The sequence below is a fragment of the Cervus elaphus genome, chromosome 1 (assembly GCF_910594005.1).
Source record: "Cervus elaphus chromosome 1, mCerEla1.1, whole genome shotgun sequence".
NCBI lineage: Eukaryota > Metazoa > Chordata > Mammalia > Artiodactyla > Cervidae > Cervus > Cervus elaphus.
In genome coordinates, this window is record NC_057815.1 from 76253878 (window position 1) to 76265925 (window position 12048).

The following is a 12048-nucleotide window of genomic DNA, read 5'->3' on the forward strand; positions in this document are numbered from 1 at the left end:
TCTTATGAGGTTCAAGTGAAACAATGGAAACTCTGTAAACTAGAAGGCAATAAACCAGAAATTTTAAAAATCTGGGTATTTATTCTCTTTTAGCAGAGGCAGCCTCTTTTCCAAATGACATCCTAACTGCACACACAGGAAAATCAGAGGGTTCTGGGGGATCGGGGCAGAGCCCCCCTCCCCTTGGCCACCTCCTCCAGGTTGTGTTCCCTGCCTCAAAGTTTGAAAACCACTGCCCTCAGGTCATAGCCACTAAATCACTAAGCATAGGTATTTTGAAAATACAATTCCATGCTATTACCGACAACTGGAATGGAAGATGGACAAACAATGCCCTTCAAATGTTTATTCACCTTGACAGTTACCAGTTCAGGATGGGGCTGACTCCCACCTATTTCGGTATAAACTTATTACAACAACCTGGTATGGTTTAAGCTTCCTCATGGGCACTACTGTTCCATTCACCACCACATCACTGTATCACCCTACTCCCTTCATGTCTTACACTCATGGTTGTTTATCCTTAGGAGGTAACTTCTGCCCATTTTGTGACTCACTTGTACACACACACGCACACACTCTCTCTCTCTCAATAGCCAAGTTTAAGTTTCTCAAAACCAGTCTAAGAAATATGAGCTACAGATTCATTAATAAGAGCCCTTCGGAACCCCCAATGGTCCCCCACCACCAGACATGTTTCCAAAAGCGACCACCAATAATTGTCCATGGCTGACTAAGGTCCCTGTCTACAAGAATGGAGTTTGCTGGACAGAGGAGGGGTGGGCAGGTATGTTAGCAGAGATCCTTGGCTCAGCTCTGCCTAGGCCTGGTTTTAATTCAAAGTATTCCTGCAGGAGCCACCATCACCTCCCCCTTTTTGCACTCTGCCGATTTCATTAAGCAGTTCTCCCAGATCTAAATGCTAACTGTCATGGCAGGCTGCAAAGCCGCACTCCCTACCCCCAACCCCCGAGAAGCCCAGAGGGAAAGTCAGCAGGCGCAATTATAGCTTTCATGTGTCTTTCTGGAGAGAAGACTTAAGTGTTATTTTATATATTTTCTCTGCACCATGTCAGTGATTTTCTCGGGAAGCACAAGCCTCAGGCCTTTTCTCCCCCACAATGAAAATTTCATGGAAAACTAATCCAGACTAAGGAAAGCAACATTTTTATTTCTGAGAGGCATCTATCTGGTCTGCTTTCTCCACACGCTGGTGCCGTAAACAGAGTCATAAATAAATCCAAGAAGGTAAAAGAGGGGTGTAAATTACGAACAGAGAAGGAAAGAAAAAGAGGGGAATCAGAGAAATTGAGAGGGCTTAGCATTTATGGGGAAAAGGAATAATAAACTGCCTTCTTTACAAATGAGAAAATCAAGCCTACGAGCGGCCTTTTCCTACTGTTCTGATGCCGACCTACCAAGCCATGGGCATTCATGGCTCTCTTGTGCCCTCTAGTGGGCAGAGGAGGTCAGTGTTTTTCCTTGAGTGACAGCCAGCGTCTCTTATGCACTTGTCGGCCTTCTTATTACATCATGAATTTTGATAAGCCCATTAGCCAGCCAGGCAGCCAGGAGGAGGATGTCTTTCTCACTTGATGACTACACAATGAGGAGTAATATATTTTAATTTAAACACCATAAACCTATTGAGTGCTTAATTAACTTTAACCGTCTTTAGGGGAATGAAGCCAATTTGAGGGGGTCAAAAGGAGTTGTTTCAATATCAAACAGTTTTACATAGTCAATCCATTCATTCGGCCTACAGCTACTGATTAACACACAAAATTAACATGTTAGTAAAAATTCATATTCAGGCCTCTGGGGAAATTAAGATGCGCATGCACAGGGCATGATTAGCACAGCTATTGTTTTCTCCCAACAATATAATTTAATGGGTTTTTAGAATTACAGAAAGAGAGACTCGGTGCTGGTTTGAATTGATTATTTACCACAAAGCTTTGAAATATAGAAAAGATAGAAAACATCTCAAGCCAAAAGGGCCAGTGAACAGAGGCGGATGGGCTTGGAGTGAGTGCATCTTACCAAGGAGCTTGGCCAGGATGAGCCGGGCGCCACAACCAGGCAGCAGCCAGGGCGGTGGCAGGAGCAGGGAGACGGCTCTTGGCTGCATGGCAAAGCACAGTACAAGCTACCTTCCCAGGGAGGAGGAAACGGTTTCATTTTAGATTTAATCGTGCCCAGCCTATTCCCAGAAGCATCTGAGGCATTCACGTTACTCAAACCCATTTTAAAAGAATAAACAAAAAGCATATAATTTTGTTTAAAAAAAAGATATGCAGTCCATGAGAAAAGAGAGCAGAGAGTAATAGAAAAGGTAATTATCCAATTCGCAAAGCATATTTAGTTCTGAGCTTCCTGGCAGCCAAGGAAACAATGCTAAGTATACTGGGGTATATACTTCTCATTATCTGATGTCCTCATGGTAGCATGTTTTTCTGGACAGACACGTGTCCCTCTTCATGTTGAATTTGAGAGAAATTGTATGGTTACTTTCAGAAAGTCACTGTATAAGAAGATGATCGGCGGCTTCCCTGGTGGTCCAGTGGTTAAGAATCTCCCTGCCAATGCAGGGGACACAGGTTCGATCCCTGCTTTGGGAAGATTCTTCGTGCTGCGAGGCAACTATGCCTGTGGACCACAACGACTGAACCAGTGCTCCAGAGCCTGCCCATTGTAATTACTGAAGCTTCACGTGCCCTAGAGCCCATGCTCGGTGACAAGAGAAGCCACCAGAACGAGAAGCCCATGCACCGCAACTAGAGACAGCCCTCGTGCATAGCAGCAAAGACCCAGCAGAGCCAAAAATAATAAACAAATAAGTAAATCTTTAATTAAAAAAAAGGAGATCATCAATGTGCTTAATTACTGACTAGCAAGAGATTCAGAGATGTTCTTCAGAAAGTGCTTCTTGTGTTATCCCTCCATAAAAGGTGAGCACAAAGCCTTGAGCTGAAATTGGCAAAGCCATCTCTATAGGGAACTAAAATAATACAGTCCAGGTATATGCTTTCTGATGGTCTTTCTTGAGTACCTATGATAACAGTGGCTTTAGGACCCAGATAAGCAGGAAGGAAAAAGCACCTTTTCTCACACAGAATTTATAGGGTTTTATAAGAACCTCATAAGTGACCCGAAAGCCTTTAGTCTCTTTCCCTCTTCACATCATCTCTACAGGGCCAAGAAATGAATCTCCCTAAAACATTTACTTTAATATACCCATCTTTGCTCCAAACCCTCAGTGCCTCTTTGCCCCCCACACAGGTCTGTTTTCAGCCTCATCTCTCAACACTGCCCAACACGAATCCTTCAGCCAACCTCCAGCCAGGCCTCGGGGCCCAGCACAAACCGTCCCCTGATCCCGCCCTGGGCTGCCTTTCCTCTGCCTTTTCCATTTCTTCAAATCCTTCTTTCTCCACCAAACCTTTCCTTACTCTCCTCAAAGGCTAATTTTATGAACGATAAAAAAATCAAGGCCCTTCACTATCTGACCCCAGCCCTGCTCCCTCCACTACATTCTGCATGCCCCAAGCATCAGGCTACAGAACTCTTACTTTTCCCCAAGCTTACCACCATGTTCAAATCTCTGCATCTTTGCTCATACCATCCTTCTGCCTTGCTGTCTCTCCTCTTTCAAGCTGGCACACTCCTCCTTCAAGACCATCTGAAACCCCTTTTGTGGAGCTGCTCCAACCCTCCAGGCAGAGTTAGTCTCCTTTGCCCTCTGCTCCCAAGGCGCCTGCCCCCGTCTCTTTGAGAACTCAGCAAGGTTGACTGCCAATATCTAGGTCAGCTTCCTTCTCCCCTGCCACACTGGGAGCTCCCTGATAAGGAGTGTGTTTTAAGTGAGCCTTCTTTCCTTTCTTTCCCTTCACTTCCCCTCCTTTCCCCTCTCCCTCCCTCCTTCCTTCCTCCCATTCTCCCTTCCTTCCTTCTTTCCTGTGTCTAATGGTGCCTGGCACTTATCAGGGCTCAGAATATGCTAGTTGAACTAAATCACTCAATAGTCCTCACCCACATCTCCCAGGTGACAGGGTCTCAGGGATTTGCTTCTTGGTGTTCCTCATGCTGGTCCCCATGTCAGGGGAAAGTGGTCACAGTCTCCACTTGTGGAGACAATGAAAGGTCTGACTGTCCATCTGTCTGTTTGACTGACTGGCTGCCTGCCTCCTCCTCCCCCTTTTCTCTCTTCTCTCATAGGCTTTTCTTCAGCAAAGAAGCCTGGCAAAGATGACAGGTACATGAAACCCGAAAGAGAAAAAAGATGATGGATGAGAAGACCCAAAGAACACAGACTGACTTGGACCCAGTTGGCCTTGATTCCTGGAGCTGGAAGAGGCCCAAGGTCAAAGGATACTAAAGCCCAGTCCTTCAGCAAAGTGAACAGACCAGTAGTCAGGTCACTCTGACAGGCTGGGGTCAGAGCGATGGAGACGGGACTGGGACTTCCGAGCAGGAGAGCTGGGGTCTGGGAACTTCGCATGTGTCAGGCTCCCTGGGGAAGCGAGCAGGGCTCACAGGCTGGGGAAGGCTGGCAGCCGGTCCAGCAGAGAGGAGATGGCGTCTTAACGTCCCAGTGACCCTGGCCTGCTTCCGCTTCTCCTGTTTTCTCCATTAACCACTTAGTGTTCACTCTGTTTCTTCATAGCGATCAGAAGATGCAAACATTTTCAGCCAAGTTATATTCATGAGGAAGTTTTTCCAATACTGACTGAGGGCATGGGTGCGTGCTCAGTCACTCAGCCGTGTCCTACTCTTTGAGACCCCCTGGCCTGTAGCCTGCCAGGCTCCTCTGTCCATGGGATTCTCCAGGCAAGAATACTGGAGTGGGTTGCCATTTCCTTTTCCAGGGGAATCTTCCCCACCCAGGGATTGAACCTGCATCTCCTGTGTCTCCTGCATTGGCAGGTGGAATCTTTACCGCTGAGCCACCCGGGAAGCCCTGACTGAGGTCAGTGGAGCAAATGCTGCTCAGAGGCGCACACCAAGTCCTCTGGCTTTAGCCTCTCTGTTGGGCTTCTTTTGTTGATTCCCGAACCATCCAACAGAAGAGGCCGGTCCTGTCACTGGGTTTGGAGTTCACATTCTGACCCCCTCTTTCTCTCCCTCTCCCCGTACCATGCTATCTTATTACAGAATAAATGTAGGCACACTTCATCGTCATTGGATAGAGTGAGTGGTTTGGGGCTAAGGCAGTTACACAGCTACGCAGGCTCAGCTCCTCATCCGAGGCACGGAGGCAGGACGGCTCTCTGGGTGTCTGAACTGACCACCCCAAAGGGTACCCTCCACACTGCTGGGGAGGGGCTTCCTCGGGGAGGTTTGCACACTCACCTGAAGTCATAAAACTGTGCACCCAGTGTCGTAAAGCTGGACACCTTAGGAATTTATGCCAATAAGTAATTGCAGGTGTGTTCAGAGATTCATCTGTATGGACATTCATTACAGTATTACTTTGGGAAAGCTGAAACATGCTTAACAAGAGATTAGGTTCCTTAATGAAATTATGGTGTCCAGTAAATGGAATACCAGAAGTCTAAAGTAGATTAATAATTACAGACAGAGGAAAAAATGTTCCTCCTATCTTACTAAATCAAAAAGGCACAGAAAAAAAACAGTTTCTACAGCGTAATCCCATTTTACTTAAAAATATGTGAATGTACAGAGGAAGTTCTGTAAGGATGGTTACCAAGAAGTTCTCAGTAGTTATCACTATGTCATGGAGTCATGGTACTTTTTCATTGTAATCTTTCTGTGAATCCACAATCTTTCATTTTCTAACAATAAAACTGTGCTGCTTTTGTAAAAGAAAAAAAAACAGGAGTTATTTTAAATTATTTTTTAGAAACCTGAATGTGCAGCTGTAAGCTATTCTCACTCTTCACTGCAATATTATCCTCAGATTTTAGGAAACTGTTATCTTGCTTGGCTAAGATTCTGATTGCCACCCAGCACCCATTCTCCCCTTCTTTGGTAAGGAAACCTGAATGTTATGCTGGGTAATAATCACTCAGATAAATGGGCACTTTTTCCAGCCTCCTATATGGATGGCATGGCCCTGAGCGTAAGTGCTGCCCAAGGAGACGTTTGCAGAAGTGCTGTGTGGAGCTCCCAGGAAAACTGTTCAAGGAAGCTGAATCCATGGGAAGTTTTATCCATCTGTTCTTCCTCCTTCCTTTCTTCTTATTGCCAGGGTGGCTGATGCTCCAACAGCTTTCCTAAATCGTGGATGGCTTCAAGTTGGAGGCCTCATGATAGAACGGTGGAGCAGAAACATAGAAGATGCCTGGGTCCCTGTCATATCAGCCGTGTCCACACATCTCTGGACTTCTTTCATATGAAAAAATGTACATTCTTGTTTACGCCCCCATTATTTGATTTTCTGCCATACATAGCCCTTCCTCCTCCCCACTGCTACAGTGGGTCAACAGTTACTTAGAGGAAAAATAAAAGAAGTAAAAGGACTTGAAATTCTAAATTAGGATGGCAAAGAAAGCCAGCAAACACTTCAGAGCTGGGCTTTTATGTGCTATTATTTAAAATCATAAATGCTGACATTTATGCAACTGAGGGAGGAAATGCCATTATTTCAAGCATTAACAGCACAGAGCTATGGCAAGTTATTTCACTTAGAAAATGTTTAACACAGGTACCATAATTGTCAGTTAATGGGTCAGGGAACCAAGAGAGACCTGCCTTTGTGTGTTAGGGCCTCCTCTCTGCAGATCACAAATATTTCCTTTTATGTTTAGGAAATGTAATTACATCTAATGCAAATTACAAGCCAGAAAACCACCACAAAGCGTATTGCTTTGTGACGGTTTAGTCCTTCCATTAGTTTACAAGCGCTGCAGTCCCCCAAAGGCAAAGCTTAACTCCCAAGAAAGACCCTGTGAGGGATGTGTAATTTTGTCTGTCTGTCACGGAACGGGTCAGCACTGCTGTTGGGCCAAGCTTCCAAGGAGAGTTTTTTAACCACAGCTTTCCCCTAAGGGAATGGCAACCTACTCCAGTACTCTAGCCTGGAAAATTCCATGGATGGAGGAGCCTGGTGGGCTAGTCCATAGCATCGCAAAGAGTCAGACACGACTGAGCGACTTCACTTTCTTTCTTTCTTTCCTCTAAGTGAAGCTTTCAGGTACCTCCCTCTCACCTGACTTATTTCTTGTCTTTTAAGATTCTCGTCTGGTATCCCCTCCTCCAGGCAGAGCTCAATTAGGGCCTTGTCCTCAGTGTTCGCATCACACCTACTGCTCACCATTCATAACAGCGGCCACCTATTAGTCCTTATCAGGCACTAGGTACTGTGCTAATTGGTGCTCCAGGTGGACTACCTCATTTAACCTGCATAACAGTCCTATGGGTAGGTTCACGGGCATTTTATAAACGAGGATACGAGGCTTAGAGAAGCTAGCCACTCGCCAGAGACTTTGCAGTTATGATCCCAAGATTATAGGAAATAATGATTCAAACAATTCATCAGGCTCTAGAGGCCAAGTCATACTGTCAAATAAACCAGAAGCAGCCTCTTACTACACTGGAGTACTTCCCATCCCTGGGCTGCTCAGCATCCTGGAAGTACTCAATAAGTGTCAGCAGAATAACTGATTGCTCCAGTGACCATTCATTCCTATCCAACTACACAGACTTGGGTTAAAAATCACCGGATGAAACAGAATTAGTCTCCAGGCCTGCAATAAGCAGCCTCTGTCCCTGGGGTTACCCAGGCAAGCATACTGGAATGGGTTACTATTTTCTCCTCCAGGGGATCTTCTTCACCCAGGGATTGAACCCGCGTCTCTTATGTCTCCTGCATTGGGTTCTTTACCCGCTGAGCCACTTGAGAAGCCCCTTTGTGGGAAGTGAGACCCACAGTGGAGGACGGAAGCTCATTTTAAGATGCGTCCTTGTACTGCTGAAGGATGCCTGGGTGGGAAGAGTCCACACTTCCTCACGATTCTATATGGAAAGAAGATAACAACCAACAGCAGCTTAAAAACACATAAGGAAGAGCACCCTAGAGGCCGGCCCAGGCCTGTGCTCTGACTCCAGGCGACAGTGGCTCCAAACTCAGAACAGGATCCAGAGGGTGTCCTTAAAGAGGCTCCAGAGCCTCACAGCAGAGATCTGGCAGAGGCTGGGGCCGGAGACCACCCACCAGCAAGGCTGTCCTCCGACCCCGCAGCGAGGCTGGCCCTGGGGTTCCCGCAGCACCCAGCGCTAGTCTACGCTCCCGATCAGGCCCAACGCTGCCCCGTGTTGAGTCTCCAGCCCACACCACCCGTGTTTCTGCCCTGGGAGGATGCGCAGAGTTAGGCAGGAGAAGAGCTTTCTTTCTGCTCAGGAGACTCTTAGAGACCAGGAAGTGAAGCTTCAGGAGAAGAGGGGTGAGGTCTGTGGTCTCCCCTCCTGTGAGCCCCCAGAGACAGCCTCCCCACTGGGCCTTCGGACCGCCCCCCTCAGCGAGCCCCTCTGTGCCCCTGGCTCTGGTGCCCTCCGCGGGGGAGCCCGGCCCCGGGGGGCAGGCACAGGAAACGGGCGCCACGACGGGGGCCCTGCCAAGTGGAAGCACGGCTTCCAGCAGCAGCACCTGGCCTCCTGGCAATGCCACAGCCGGGCTTGGAGTCGTGCCTGAGTTTTTTTGTTTCTGATTTTTAACATCTCCCCCCACCCCACCCCCACTTCATTTTTTTTTCCTTTTTTCTTCCTCCAAAAAGCATTCTCTCAAAAGCCACCCCTTGTCGCTCTGTGAGGGGCCGGATGGGGTTGGTACCTGATGGCTAGTCCTCCGTTTACTATGGAAGCTATCTCTGACTACTCAGCCAACCGCAGGCTAAAATCTAGCATTCTTGAAACTGCAAGTTTGATTTGTGAAATGAAAACGAAATCCCTTCTCCTCTGGCAGTCTATAGCATGGCTGCCGTGGTTAAGGCTGTGTGTCTGCGGGCAGCTATTAGCTCTGCCCCGAACATGGAGCAGGATCATTGTTGGTCTTATCAGTGGCCACATGAGACCTCAGCATCCTGGAGAGGAACGGGACAGGCTGGGGACAGGGAAACCCACCATCTCCCAGGTCTTCCTTCTTCCCACACATCCACAGTCACCAAGCTCCATGAATACCACATCTCCAATGGCTATATCACAGCCTTTTCTCTATGCCTGGCACCAGGAACACCAGCCTGCGAGGTCTTTTGCCTGGGCTGTTATAATGGCTGCCATCTCTCCTCCCTTTCTCATCTCCCTCCACCCTGCAGCCCTACAGCACAGCGTGATCATGTCTCCCCCACTGCCAACTTCTCAGTTCCACAAGCTGGCCCAGATACACTCCACCATCCTCCTCCTCACCTTTGGCGATTCCCCTCTCCCCACCGTACTCTTGAGTTCTACCCTAAGGACACTTGCACACCTGTTTGTGTGGTGTTGCCCCTGGAGTCTGTTCCCCACTCTCTGGTTTCCTGTGCTCCTCATTCTTCAAAATTCAGTTCACATCACCCGCTCTGGGACGGAGACCACCAAGCTACACACTGCCTGCTCCAGGCTGAATGAATGACTCCCTCCTGTGTATTTGGTAACTCCTCTCCTTTTTTGCCTCCCCTGAGGGACTGTGAGCTCTCCGAGTCTATGGCCTGGTGTGAATTCATCTTTGCGTCTCCAGCAAAGGCATGTCAACCATGCAGGGGGCCAGCAGCTTTGAGGTGTGAATGACAGCAAAAGGGAAGAGCAGACTATGTGCACAGACACCAACCTAGAAGCCAGGCTCCAGTGAAGGAGGAGAACTCACCTGAGACACCCAGAAAGACCCTCACGCTCCTCAGCACGTGCGCCCTCCAGGGACAGGTCTCTGGGGGATTACCCAGCCCTCATCAGTGAGCTTGAACTTTGGAGATTTCCCACTTGCCGTGGGCAGATGACTCACATTCCCGAGTCACACCCCTTCCCTTTCTGAACTTGCTTCTTCAAACATCTTCCTCCCCTAACTGCTCACACGACCCCTGTCCCTAGTTGCTTTCTAGCTGTGGATTTGGTGCTGGTAGAATTGACCTTGGTCTGCACCCTGCCTCTGAGTAACTCAGCTTCTAGGGGGAAATGACTGATGTCTTCCTCTCCCAGGTATTCTTCCAAGGACAAGACGAATGCCTCGATGCAGGTCACGCGGCATCAGGCCGTTACTGTGAGGTGCTCCTGGGTTAGGGGAAAGGCGAATCCGATCTGGTCCACTGGGTTGTCCTCTCTCACTACAAACTCATCTTAATGAAACTGAACTTGTTATCTTCAGTCCCTCCAACTCCATTACCTCTGACAGCTGGGTTGTACCAGTCTCACATCCACAGTCACACACAATCATCTCCCCTTCCCCGCCCCACTTCCCCTGTCATAAGTGGGATCTTATCATCCTTCACCTGGGCAACTGACGTAACCTATGAGGTGAGCTCCCAACATCCAGTCCCTTCCTCCCTGTCTATCTTCACATTGGAGACACTAATCTTCCTAAAATATATGGTGATGATGTCCCTCTCCTGCTCAAAATTCTTCCATGGCTCCCCACTGCCTACAGAATGAAGTTCAAATGCCTTCACCTGCCGTTCAAGATTCTCTAATGATTTAGTCCCCACCTGCTTCTGTTGCTTCATCTCTGAGCATCTACCTACAAGGACCTTGCCCTTCTTCCCAACAGGATTATCACTGTTGCTCTCGATCCAGGTATAATATCCTCTTCTCTCTGGGCAAAATCAATCCCTCCATTCCCAGCATTTGCACAACACCAACTTCCTATCTTAGATGAGCAGTCCTTCATTCTGCCTTTTATTACACTTGGCTCCTTGCATTGCACACTGGCCCTGCTGGGCTGTAAGCTCTTGGGTATAAGGAACCTGCCTCATCCACCTCAGTAATCCTCCACCATTGCCTTGACCCCAACAGATGATCAGTGTATTTCCATTAACTGCAAATGAAACAAAAGAATCAAAGAAGTGAGTTGTGTTTAGATAGGTTCATATGCATTTGAAAGACCCTGTGATCAGGATCACAGTGTGAAGTAGCTCTGGAAGAGAAAATAGCTCTCAAGGAGCTCATAGAATATTTGAGATAATACAGGAGAATGTCCAGACAATAAAAGCCACAAAGCAATGCAAAGAAAAAGAATGTTCTTCAAGCATGCATGCAAAACAAAGCAGAGATTGCACACAACTTATAAAGTCTGTGGAGGTGTTTTCACGCTATGAAAGAATCAGACTGAATCACATCTAGGATTTAAAATACTACCGACTTTGTTTGGGGAAATGAAGACTGTCTGAAAAGTCTTAGTATGGTTACTTAGATTGTGTCACCATGATCTGTCCAAACAAGGGACTCTTCCGGCAAAGTGTAGCCTCGTGATGAAGAGCCAGATCACCTGAATTAAAATTCCAGCTTCAACACTTCCTCGCTGTGTGATGTTGGGCAGTGACTTAAGCTCTCTATGCCTCATGTTTTTCCTTCTGTAAATGGTGCTTCTGCCCGTGCTTAGTCGCTCGGTCATGTCCGACTCTGAGACCCCTTGGACTGTAGCCTGCCAAACTCTTCGGTCCTCGGGATTCTCCAGGCAAAAGTAATGGAGTGGGTTGCCATTCCCTTCTCTACAGGATCTGCCCGACTTAGGGATCAAACCCTGATCTCCTGCACTGCAGGCAGATTCTTCACTTTTTGAGCTACCTGGGAAGTCCCCTGTAAATGGAGGGCATAATAAATATCTACCTCACTGGATTTGGGGAAGAACTAATTGAGTTAACACACAAAGTTCTTAGAACACAGTAAACCATATGACAAACATTGACTATTATTTTTAAATACACCAACTTTTCAGAGACAGACAGACTATACAGCTTCCAACAATGTGTGTAATACCTAGACTTGAGGCGACTTCCCAACTGGCACAGTTAGTAAAGAATTTGCCTGCTCAATGCAGGAGACACAAGAGATGCGGGTTAGATCCCTGCCTGGAGGAGGAAATGGCAACCCACTCCAGTATTCCTGCCAAGAAAATCTCATGGA

The 12048-nt window shown here is 47.5% G+C and overlaps 1 protein-coding gene across 2 annotated transcripts in view; it reads right to left on the reverse strand.

Moving 5' to 3' along the window:
* LOC122697767 overlaps positions 1 to 12048 on the reverse strand; it is a 200956-nt gene that overhangs the window by 52395 nt on the left and 136513 nt on the right. The window lies entirely within an intron of this gene.